The 9,893-nt window shown below is 40.4% G+C and overlaps 2 long non-coding RNA genes across 3 annotated transcripts; both read left to right on the top strand.

Moving 5' to 3' along the window:
- Window positions 1-3,414: 3,414 nt before the first annotated feature.
- On the top strand, window positions 3,415-7,580 carry LOC139836082 (uncharacterized). Of its 2 annotated transcripts, XR_011752024.1 has the most exons (5): window positions 3,415-3,508; window positions 3,591-3,725; window positions 3,820-3,890; window positions 4,280-4,450; window positions 7,048-7,580. It is a non-coding gene; the product is annotated as an uncharacterized lncRNA (long non-coding RNA). The 2 variants fall into 2 exon arrangements; XR_011752023.1 differs by having other exon boundaries at window positions 3,415-3,725.
- On the top strand, window positions 4,722-5,258 carry LOC127322002 (uncharacterized). The gene is made up of 3 exons (XR_011750989.1): window positions 4,722-4,845; window positions 4,925-5,012; window positions 5,177-5,258. It is a non-coding gene; the product is annotated as an uncharacterized lncRNA (long non-coding RNA).
- Window positions 7,581-9,893: the final 2,313 nt, after the last annotated feature.

The following is a 9,893-nucleotide window of genomic DNA, read 5'->3' as shown; positions in this document are numbered from 1 at the left end:
AAGTCATAGATAATAGTGTTGATTGTAAAATTTCTTATCCCCAGGCCATATAATAAAAGGTGAAGAGCGGCGGTAGGGAACCACGCCTACGAGCATGCTCATGGTGGTACCTAGATCCCAGCAATGCATGGTTACGGATGTCCTCAGCCAGAGCTAGGCTTCCTTGTCGATGACTTGCGATCTACAGCATCTGTGCAGGTATACAAACTCTTTCTTGTCTCTTTGATTTTCAGTGACATCGCTTTGGTTTATGCTTGATTCGGTGTGCATTGTGATTTTTATCTTTTTAGGATTGTTGCTTGGTTGGATATAGAAACAAATGAAGATGTGAAAAGGTGCGGATTCGACAATGATATATAGTAGCTGTTAATTTTTCTGCTTGGTGTTGTTCCCTACTAAAAAGAAAAGCTCTATATGATTATGACATGATAATTGTGAGGATATGAGGCTTCAAGAAATAACCGTCAAATTAAGTCTGAAACTTTTGTCTACATCCCCAACTTAGTGTCATCTGTTTAAAAATTCTACAAGTTTGGTGATGAATTTTATCTCATTTGATAGTACTAGGTGCATCAATTACTGGCCTCTTCATTCCCCCTGTTTCCTTTGGATTCTAATCGTCTTGTCCATGTAGGATTCTTGAGGGGAACAGTTCATCACGGGGCGCTATTTCCAGGGCCAAATTGCGGTGTTGGTGTTGCTTCACAGGTTTGGTGAGATACTTCATGTGTTACTGTTATCATTGTTGTGCATTGCCCATGTTAAACTTTTGCTCTTTTACGCCGAGGGGTTGCCGTGGGAACCGCATCGGCCTCTGTTTTCTGCTTATTGTGTGTGCTCTGTTGACCACATAGTGGCTGCTTCATTTCTTCTTCTGTTCCTTGACATGTGCGGTGATCGGTTTGCTTTGTGTGTTGTCCAATCTGTTCTAGCTATCAAGTTTGATTACCGGTGATATGTAATACCCAATTGGTCTATAGCCAAATATTTCTTCTTATAAAGGCTGCAAGCCAACCCGGCCAACCAGATGGTCTGAAGGGGCACTTTAATCTGATTCGTCCATTTCACCACGTACAGTAAAATCTGTCTCCCGCTTTTCACCCTGACCGTTCGATCTGTAGATTTTTTTGGCACTTCCTCATGTAGAGGTGAGCTGCTCCCAAATCCCAATCCCAATATGTAGAGTATATTATGGCTTTCTTCCTATCCATATATAGGGAAGCTATTTTTAGATACCTTATGTGACCGCACTCATGCATCATTCCAATTGCTTTTACAATAATATTTTGTTATTGCAATGTACTTCGTATAAACTTTACTCAGTTTTGCTTTTTTCGCATCTGTACATTTTGAAATAACTGTATACATCTTATTGCTACATTGACAGCTTTGCTCATGCTGAAAAAAAGGTTGACAACTTATATTCCATTCCGTTGAGCAGACTACCATGATTATCTTCTACCAGTGTATTTTGTCGGGGTTAAAGTATTTTGGTTCAGTTATCTATTGAATTGATGCATTGATGGTAGGCTAGCAAACAATAGTTTACCTAAGAAGATTTAGAAACTGTGGTACCGGCTAAATTATGCATCTCTGAGATTTACACCTGAAACTAAGATTTGGTTAAGCCAAAAATTAGGATACTTCGCCATTGTCCAGCTGGTGGTAAACAAGCTCTTTTATGCCGAGGTGCTTATTTCCTTCTTCTCTTCTCAGTGGGCTTTAGAGATATGAATGGCAACCTTTTCCTCCTTACTGAAGATGTTTTTTCTGACGAACTACCTATATGTGCCACTCACAGGACCAAAAGAAGACCCTACAACAGACCGATTACTTTAACAAATAGGTTGCTCCAAAGGAGCTTGCTGATGAAATTAAGGTAGTTAGCCACCTCGTGGATTTTTAGTGTTACCATCTCATTAATAAATTTAGATTCATTTTCTCGAGTTGGGTCCTTCATGAATGAGTTTATGATTACAGTTATGTTGAATGCTCTGTAGACATGTCCTAGGAAACTAGCTCCATTTATTCCAGGAAAAATTATAACTTTGTACATATCCCTTCGCATTGTAATTTTTGTAATTGGTACAATCTCATATCCCTTTTTTACACTCATTTGGTCTTCATTTTTATTACGTTTGGTGTCCAACTAGGCTGGAAAAATTCCCCGATAACCTCCTTCCGCTGTGCTGACTCATGTAGGACTTTTGGCCTGCATGATCTTCTTGCACAGGTACTTTATCGACGATGCGTGCCACTAAAGGTTCCCGTGCGCATACAAGCTACCATATGTTTGTTTTGGGTTCATTCCCTCATTTCTTTTACCGTAGTACCATGGCTGATATGCCTTTGTGTACCTTATTTTTGTTCCTGTTGATTTTGAAATTGCATTAAAGTAGGACCGCAGAAAATTATATGTTCTCAGTTGCCCTTGTTCTTTTGGTGTAATTGGACTAGAGGTCTCCTAATTGCCTCCTCATTTTAGTCATAATAATGGTGCTTCATTAATACAAGTGGCATAGTTGAATCAATTTTTCTTTCAACGGACAAAGTTTTTTGGGCCTGCATTATTAAGGGGATTAAAATTTTGGTACCGGTGGTTTGGATCAGCTGTACAGTGGTGAATTAGCGCAAATTGGTTTGGTCGCTGAGTTCACATTGTAGGTATAGGTGGAATCACTTTCTTGATTAGGATTGTCTGCTTTCATGTATGTTTCTAATTGAAAGCCTTTTTTTCTAATGTATGAAAGTTGCATGATGCTTCAGTTATCTAATTGGCTACGGTGTAGGGTTTTTAGTGTTTTGTTGTGCACCCGCTATGTATGCATGTGTTTTATCACATCTCCCTTTGAATTCTCAGTTTTTAATTTTCCAAAGAATACGTACAACATTCTGACTCAAAACTAGCAGCATGAGGGGGAGGGTGACCTCAGGTATGGATTACCATGCTCTTCACATGGAAACAAATCCAATGGTCTTCTATGTATTATTAGTTAGCCATACAAATGGTATTTCTTTTCTAATCCAAGTTCTCACATCTAACGGTAAGATCCTACTGAAGGGTGGGAAGGGGAGCAGTAGGTTCGGCTGTCGATTTGTGCAAGTGTCCGAGCTGTAAATGCATTATGATGTTGGACTCATTAGGGAGATGTTGATATTGTTAGCGATTGGGTGCTTGTCAATCTTGTAGATTATTTTGTGTACAAACTTCCAGCCATGAGCTAAAATAGTACATGGTCGAAGCTTTCAAATAGTACATGGTACGTAGAAGCTTTTTTCAGTCTCTTTTCGCCATCAGGATTATTGGACGTTACTTATATTCAGTGCTTAGTCCAGCTGGTTGACTCTGAACACGATAGAATATATCACTTATTTACTTTTGGATTTTCTTTCTTTACATTAAATCATTTTTTGTGTATTTTTCACTGTGTATTCTTGTTTCTGCAGGTACAAGAAGTGAGGATAGGAAGTGGCTTGTTCGGTTGGGTATGTCTAAACTAAAGGAGTTGTAAGTGACCCTGCAATATGTAATTTTGGCCATGTCAAGATTGTCTCAACTAATGACTGAACTTTATCTTGTCATTTTGCAGCTTGGATTTTCCATTAAGCTTGGTGAAGTATATTATGTTAGTGGACGAACAGAATACCATGGATGTCTTTGCTACTTTGGAGGCAATTCTTTTTGTGGGTTCACCTCTTGTGATTATCTATATGAGACATGCGTAGTAAGTTTTTTCACACAGTACAGAGCTGCTATTCAGAACATCAGGAAGCTTATGATTTCCAATTCTGAGTTATGAGCTCTCTCACTTTGAATAGGTATTTTGGTAGATCCAATTGTTACAGAAAAAAGGATATTTTGGCAGTATTTCTTCAGCTCCATTGAATAGGTATGGTTATTTTAAAATTTCGCAGTGACAACAATTTTTGTCCTTTTTATGGTTAAGAGTAACCTATTTGTTCACTTTCTTGACAGAGTGAGCAATTTGAATTTTTCTCTCCTCATGAATTGCTTACAAATGCATAAAAGAAAATATTAACAGATCCTAGATCACCTTAAGTACTTAGTATGCTTAGACTATACGGCTACTCTTAATAACTACTGTTAAGTAGAAGGCCTACATGTGATCCTCCTGTTATAGAAAAGGTGGTTACTACATCTGTAGCTTTGTGCTTAATCATTTAGACCAGTGCCATTTTCTTGTGGTTTTGCATCTTTCTTCTCCCCCTTCTTAAATTTCATAGTGATAATATCCATTGCTCATGTTATGTCTAGCAGCAAGGCGTCGGTGTAGGCCTGCAACGGCGGTGATAGAAGGCAGACTGTGATTGATCTTGAGATTGCCTTGACCCCTGTGTCGTTTCGGCTGCTGAATAGAAGAGCTCTATCTTGAGAATTCAAGGACCCCTGGGTTGAGGAGGACTCGGCCAGGGAATGCATTCGTTGCTGGTGCGTGTGCTATGGTCCCTTCTCCAACTTTCGTTTTGGAAGCATTTGCAAGTAATTAAGCCAAATATTAACAATGTTCATCTTGTCTCCTTCGGGATACTCATAAATTTTGATTAACCTTTATTTTTTTATTCATAGAATATTTGGCTTCTAATACCTTCTAGAAAAAAATGTTTATCTATTGTGGCATGTGAAGTGAGAGCACGTGCACCCCTCTGAAACTCAACTATATTCTTTGTTCATTTCCAGATTTCACCATACCAATTTATATACCCAAGTAACAACAGGATTCCACATGTGAATAAGGATTGGAACGTGAATGTCGACGCGAGCTCAATACACTATGATCTGACCATCTACAACATCCAACCGTGTTTGACCCTTCCAGGTTCAATGTACGCATTGCAAGCCTGAAGAAATTAGTACCATAGATATAGCTTTGTGACTAGACTGATGGTACATTTGGGTTTCCAGCTGCAGAACATGCGCGAGAAAAATAATCCAGGAAAAAGAAGTGCTTAACATTGTTCTAACAGCAACTCAGCCAATTTTACAATACCTGGTTGGTCACAGGACTAATTTAGTTCTATAGTGGGCGACAAACCCTCTTAGTTATTAAATATTATGCATTTGATATTTCGCATGTTTGGTGCTCACTGATATAAAATATTTCATATTTAGAGGCAAGAAAGTCGGGTTGGTTCTAATTTTAATTTTTGTTTTCAGGCTGGCCCATCAGATCCCAAGCAACTCCCCTTCATTTTAGCCGGGAACAAGGTTTATGTAGACACTGGAAGAAGACGAGTGGTTAGTTTCTGGAACACTCAGTTTTTTTTTTTACCACAAACACTCTACAATTAATTCTGGTAGAAATGAAAAACTCAATTGTTTACACATGTCCAGCTTTGCGTGGCGACGCATTTGACCTCTAAAAAATTTCTTCGCTTATTGATTGAAAATGAGGATGGTACATGTGGTTAATTACAATCTCCTCCATTTGAATGATAGCATTTACTAATTGTTTTATCATGAAACTGGTTCTGTCGGAGCCAAGGTCCAGTTCATTTTTGGTTTGCGGGATATAGATGTTTGTCACACATGGCCAGCTTTGCGTGTGTATAAAATAACCTCTTACAATTGCCAAGGGAAACTGAATATTACTATAATTTCTGATCTTCTTATGCTGCAGTATCTTGAAAAGCCAATCAAGGTATAGTAACATGTTTCACATGATATGTCTTTGGTTATGTTAAACAGGAAAAAATGAAAGAGAAAAGAGAATGGGCAATTATGACAGAAGCACGGACATCTTGAATCAATGCATAAGGCAGGTTGTATCACTTTTCTTGATCTGCTTGATGGTTAGTATTCTCTTGTTAGAAGTCGCATCTTTGATGTCGGGGCCTGGGATTTTTTTTTAATATGCTAATGGTCAGCCTGGAAGTCCGTGACATGTTTTCATAGACTGTGGTAGACCAGTTATTAAGTGGCATACTTTCTTCCTTGGTTTCTATTTTAGTTCTCAGATGTCCTCAATATTGCTTTGCTTCGCCATATCGGAACTATGCTCTATCTTCAAAAGTTCAGATGTTTGTTTATGCTTTTTGTTTCTTCTGTTTTGGCAGGAAGCTATTTTAATCGTTTCTTTTGCAACAACAAGTTAAAAACTTTGTTCTTTATAAAATTGACCAGGATTTGTAAACCAATACATTATTAACAGTAGTTGGTGGGACCTGAAATGTAGTATACCTAATTCCGCTCTGAAGATAAATATTTTAAGTCACTTATTGCGCTCTGTTACCTGTTTCCAACAAATTGCGAAGATGGTGAACTCATTATTATATTTTACTTTAGTGAATAAATTCATAATTGTTTCCCATCTTTGGATTTTTCCTTCAAAAATTCAGATAGTTTGGTTATGCTTATCTTGGTCAGACAAATATAACTCCTCTTTTTTCCGGAATACAAATAAAAAGCATTCATGAAGGGAGCAAGCTTTACAAAACAACAGTGTTACTGTTAGTTCATGGGCCATGTAGCAGAGCATAGCTTACCCCATTTCAAATGTAGGTATTTTGAAAGCATCTACAGGTTTGGAAAAATAGCAGGCCTTGTGAACTCGCTATTATCAGTTCAGGCTGCTGGTTTGAGATTCAAAATTGTTTCTCTTTTATGTGCTTTGCCTTCAAAAGTGTGGATACCTTATTATGTTTTCAGTTCCTTCTTTGGTTTTTACAGTTCATTTTGAAGCTAAAATGTTTGTTGCTTTCGTTTCCAAAATAAAATACAGTGATTATGAGAAGTGGAGGCTTTCACAAATTGTTTAAAAAATAGTATTTCAAGATTGTGTTATCGCGTGCATGTGTTCCCGCATGAAAGTAACTGTTCAGTTCCAGTACTTTAGCTGCCTACCTGGGTACGCTGCTGAAACTGATGAATAAAATACTGACTCATTATTGCAAAAGTTTCGAATCGGTAGACCATACTTCTAAGTGTACCATTTCCATCAATACTATATAGTGGTTACATTTTATTCAAACAGAGCTTGCAGTGTGTCTTATACAGGCTACTAATTTTACATCCGTTTACATTGTAAGTGTGTACTATACTGCTGCGTGAAACAACCGGCCAAGGTTCCCTTGTTCCTATGACTATTTCTGGAGTCAAGTCTATGGATATCACCGTTGCGGGACACACCGTTGCTATAGCAGATACATGGAGAATGCAGCTAATTTGGTGGTCAAGGATTTGAACTACCGCTGGTTAATGCAAATACAAGAAGAGAACGGACACATTAGGAGTCATCTCACATATATCGCTGTTCGGGAACACACCGCTGATGTAGCAGTTATTATCGTGTATGCAGCACCATTGTTTTGTGAAACCAAAATGGATCCAGAGCAAGGAGAAATTGTGCTATTACATTGATGAAATGCTATAGCACAGGTGGTGATCTGGAAGCACATGATTAGCAAATTTGCGAAATTATCTGAGATCTTCAACCATTCCATGCTGTCTTATGCAGTGTTGTTGGCTTCAGGTGTTATTGGACATAGTTAAATTTTTGTAGAATGTACACATGAATTCCACCGGCTATGTTCTGTAATATAACTATTTCAATATTAGACTTAGACGAAACAATACTTGTTTCTATCTATCGATGTTGGAATATATATTATGTGTAATGTACGCATGAATTCTGCCGGCTATGTTTCCTACTATACTTGTGATAATATTAGACTTAGATGAAAAAAATACTTGTTTCTATCTATAGATATTGGAATCTATGCTATGCGTACCTCAGGGAGACCTTGATGAGCCTCACAGTTTAAAGCCAATAAATCTCAATCATATACTGTCTCACTTTTATCCTTGTGCTGGGGCACAACGGGACCTACCGAAACATGGGGGCTTCAATTTGTTCTGCATTTGTTTGTTGTCTGGCTCGGGTTAACTGCAATTGTTATCCGAATTGAACTACTAACCAAAATATGATTGAGGATCCCTGTAGCGGCAATGATGCTAAGCGGGTCTAAGGGGTCGGAAGAAGAAGAGGAGGACGTAGAAGAGGTGGAAGGAGACGTCGAATGGGAGGCAGAGGGAGTAGCCAAAGGAGGGCGGAGGAGCTGTCCGACATTTTCTCCAATGCACGTCGTTGGATGCCGATGGAGCTTAGCCTGGATAGCCAGCCAACTCGGCTGCCCTCCCTTTGACCTACGTTATGCTACCAGGGTCACACGACACCGGGTAGAACTTCCATTCCTTGGTAAATTTTAACCATTTATAGTGTGTGACACCTTTAAATATAGGTACAGAACAACGTTATTTTCTGGCATTTTCTAAAACACACCGTCCGATTATGTTTTTGTCAGGTATCATTACAATTTTGTGTCACATTTGCCAGAACACACCACCAGCCTGAAAATGGAAAGTTTTGCACTTTAGCTTGTGATGACTGGTTTTAAAGACAAAGTGCAAAGCTTTCCCTTTTAGTTAGGTGGTGTGTTCTGGCAAATATGCCACCGAATTGTAATGGTACCTGACAAATACACAATCGAGCGGTGTGTTTTAGAAAACGCCAAAAATAATGGTGTCATGTGGCAAATTTTTCTAAAAAAATATGAGTGATTGAGGGAGTGACACCGGTATGTTTTTGTTCTGGATCCACAACTAGGCGGAGGGAGGGTTAGAGCTCCGCTCCAAGCGTCCGATACTTAAGAAGTTAAATTACGTGCTAATTTTTAATACTATAATAAGCTACAACATATGCTTTAATTTCCGATTTAATTCTGCTATTTGCGCGATAGCGCAACCGGTCATCTAGTGGATCAATAATGTTGCAATGCACTCGAGAGACACTAGCAAAGCTCAACGGGACAGGCACAAGATTGCTCAACTACGGGTGCAGAAAAGTAAACTAGGCCTTCACTTGATCTTACTAGCACTTCACTTTTTTTCTATTTTATCACACGCAACAGTGTAGCTCTTTTTGCATTTTTCTTATTTTTTTTCTTTTTTTATGACTCTACTCATTCTAACACGGCTAACAGAAATTGCAAAGCACCGAAAATCTAATGAGCAACCTGTCGAGCGGTAAACTAGTCTCTTTTAGGAAAGTTTATAGTCAACGTATATCGAAAGGTTGTGTCGACGGTTCAGAGAAAACAAATTATACGCTATGTGGACTCGGAGCAACAAAAAATATGACAAACTAAGAGCATCTCTAGCAGAGCCTGTAAACAGCTGAAAACCGAATAATAACCACTAATTTACGGGTTCGGTTCAAAAAGCAACGCAGATCAGTTACCGTAAACGAGCCAAAATAGATATTTTTTTTCAAGTCGAGACCCAAAACCCAACTCGGCCTGTATTTGTAGGGGTTGAAATTGCGAACTGAACACAAGCCCCTACTCGTGGCGCGCTGAAACTTCAGATCATGCCAACTGCTTCCCCGAGTACATTCGCCGGACTCCGGCCAAATTCTGGCGAATCTCAACCTAATCCGACCGAGATGTAGCATCGCGACGTTGCTGGACTACAACAGGACGGCAAACGGTAGGTGGAACTGCGCGGGGCGAGCTCGGGGTGAGGTGAGCTCGCAGCAGCGCGGCGCAGGGTAGGGCGGCGCGCGGGGTGGTGCAGGGCTGGGCAGGTCGGGGCGGGGCGGCGTCGGGCTGGACATGGTCGGGGCAGGTCGGGGATGGCGGGGGGCTGGGCGGTGCAGGGGTGGCCGACACAGGAGGCGCGGCGCTGGCCAGGGCGCGGCGGCCGGGCACGGAGCCGAGGTGCGACGGTCGCGTGGTCCAGCGCGGCGGCCGGGAACGACGGCGAGCGACGGCCGAGCGCGGGCCAGGGTGCGGCGGGGGCAGCGCGGCGTGGGCTGGCGCCTTGGTGGCCAGGCATGGAGAGCTCGGGAGGAGGACGTCTCAGGGAAGAAGAAGAG

This window comes from Lolium perenne, chromosome 2 (genome assembly GCF_019359855.2).
Source record: "Lolium perenne isolate Kyuss_39 chromosome 2, Kyuss_2.0, whole genome shotgun sequence".
NCBI classification, from domain to species: Eukaryota; Viridiplantae; Streptophyta; class Magnoliopsida; order Poales; family Poaceae; genus Lolium; species Lolium perenne.
The sequence above is the reverse complement of the archived record's forward strand: the minus strand, read 5'-3'. Positions and strand labels throughout refer to the sequence as shown.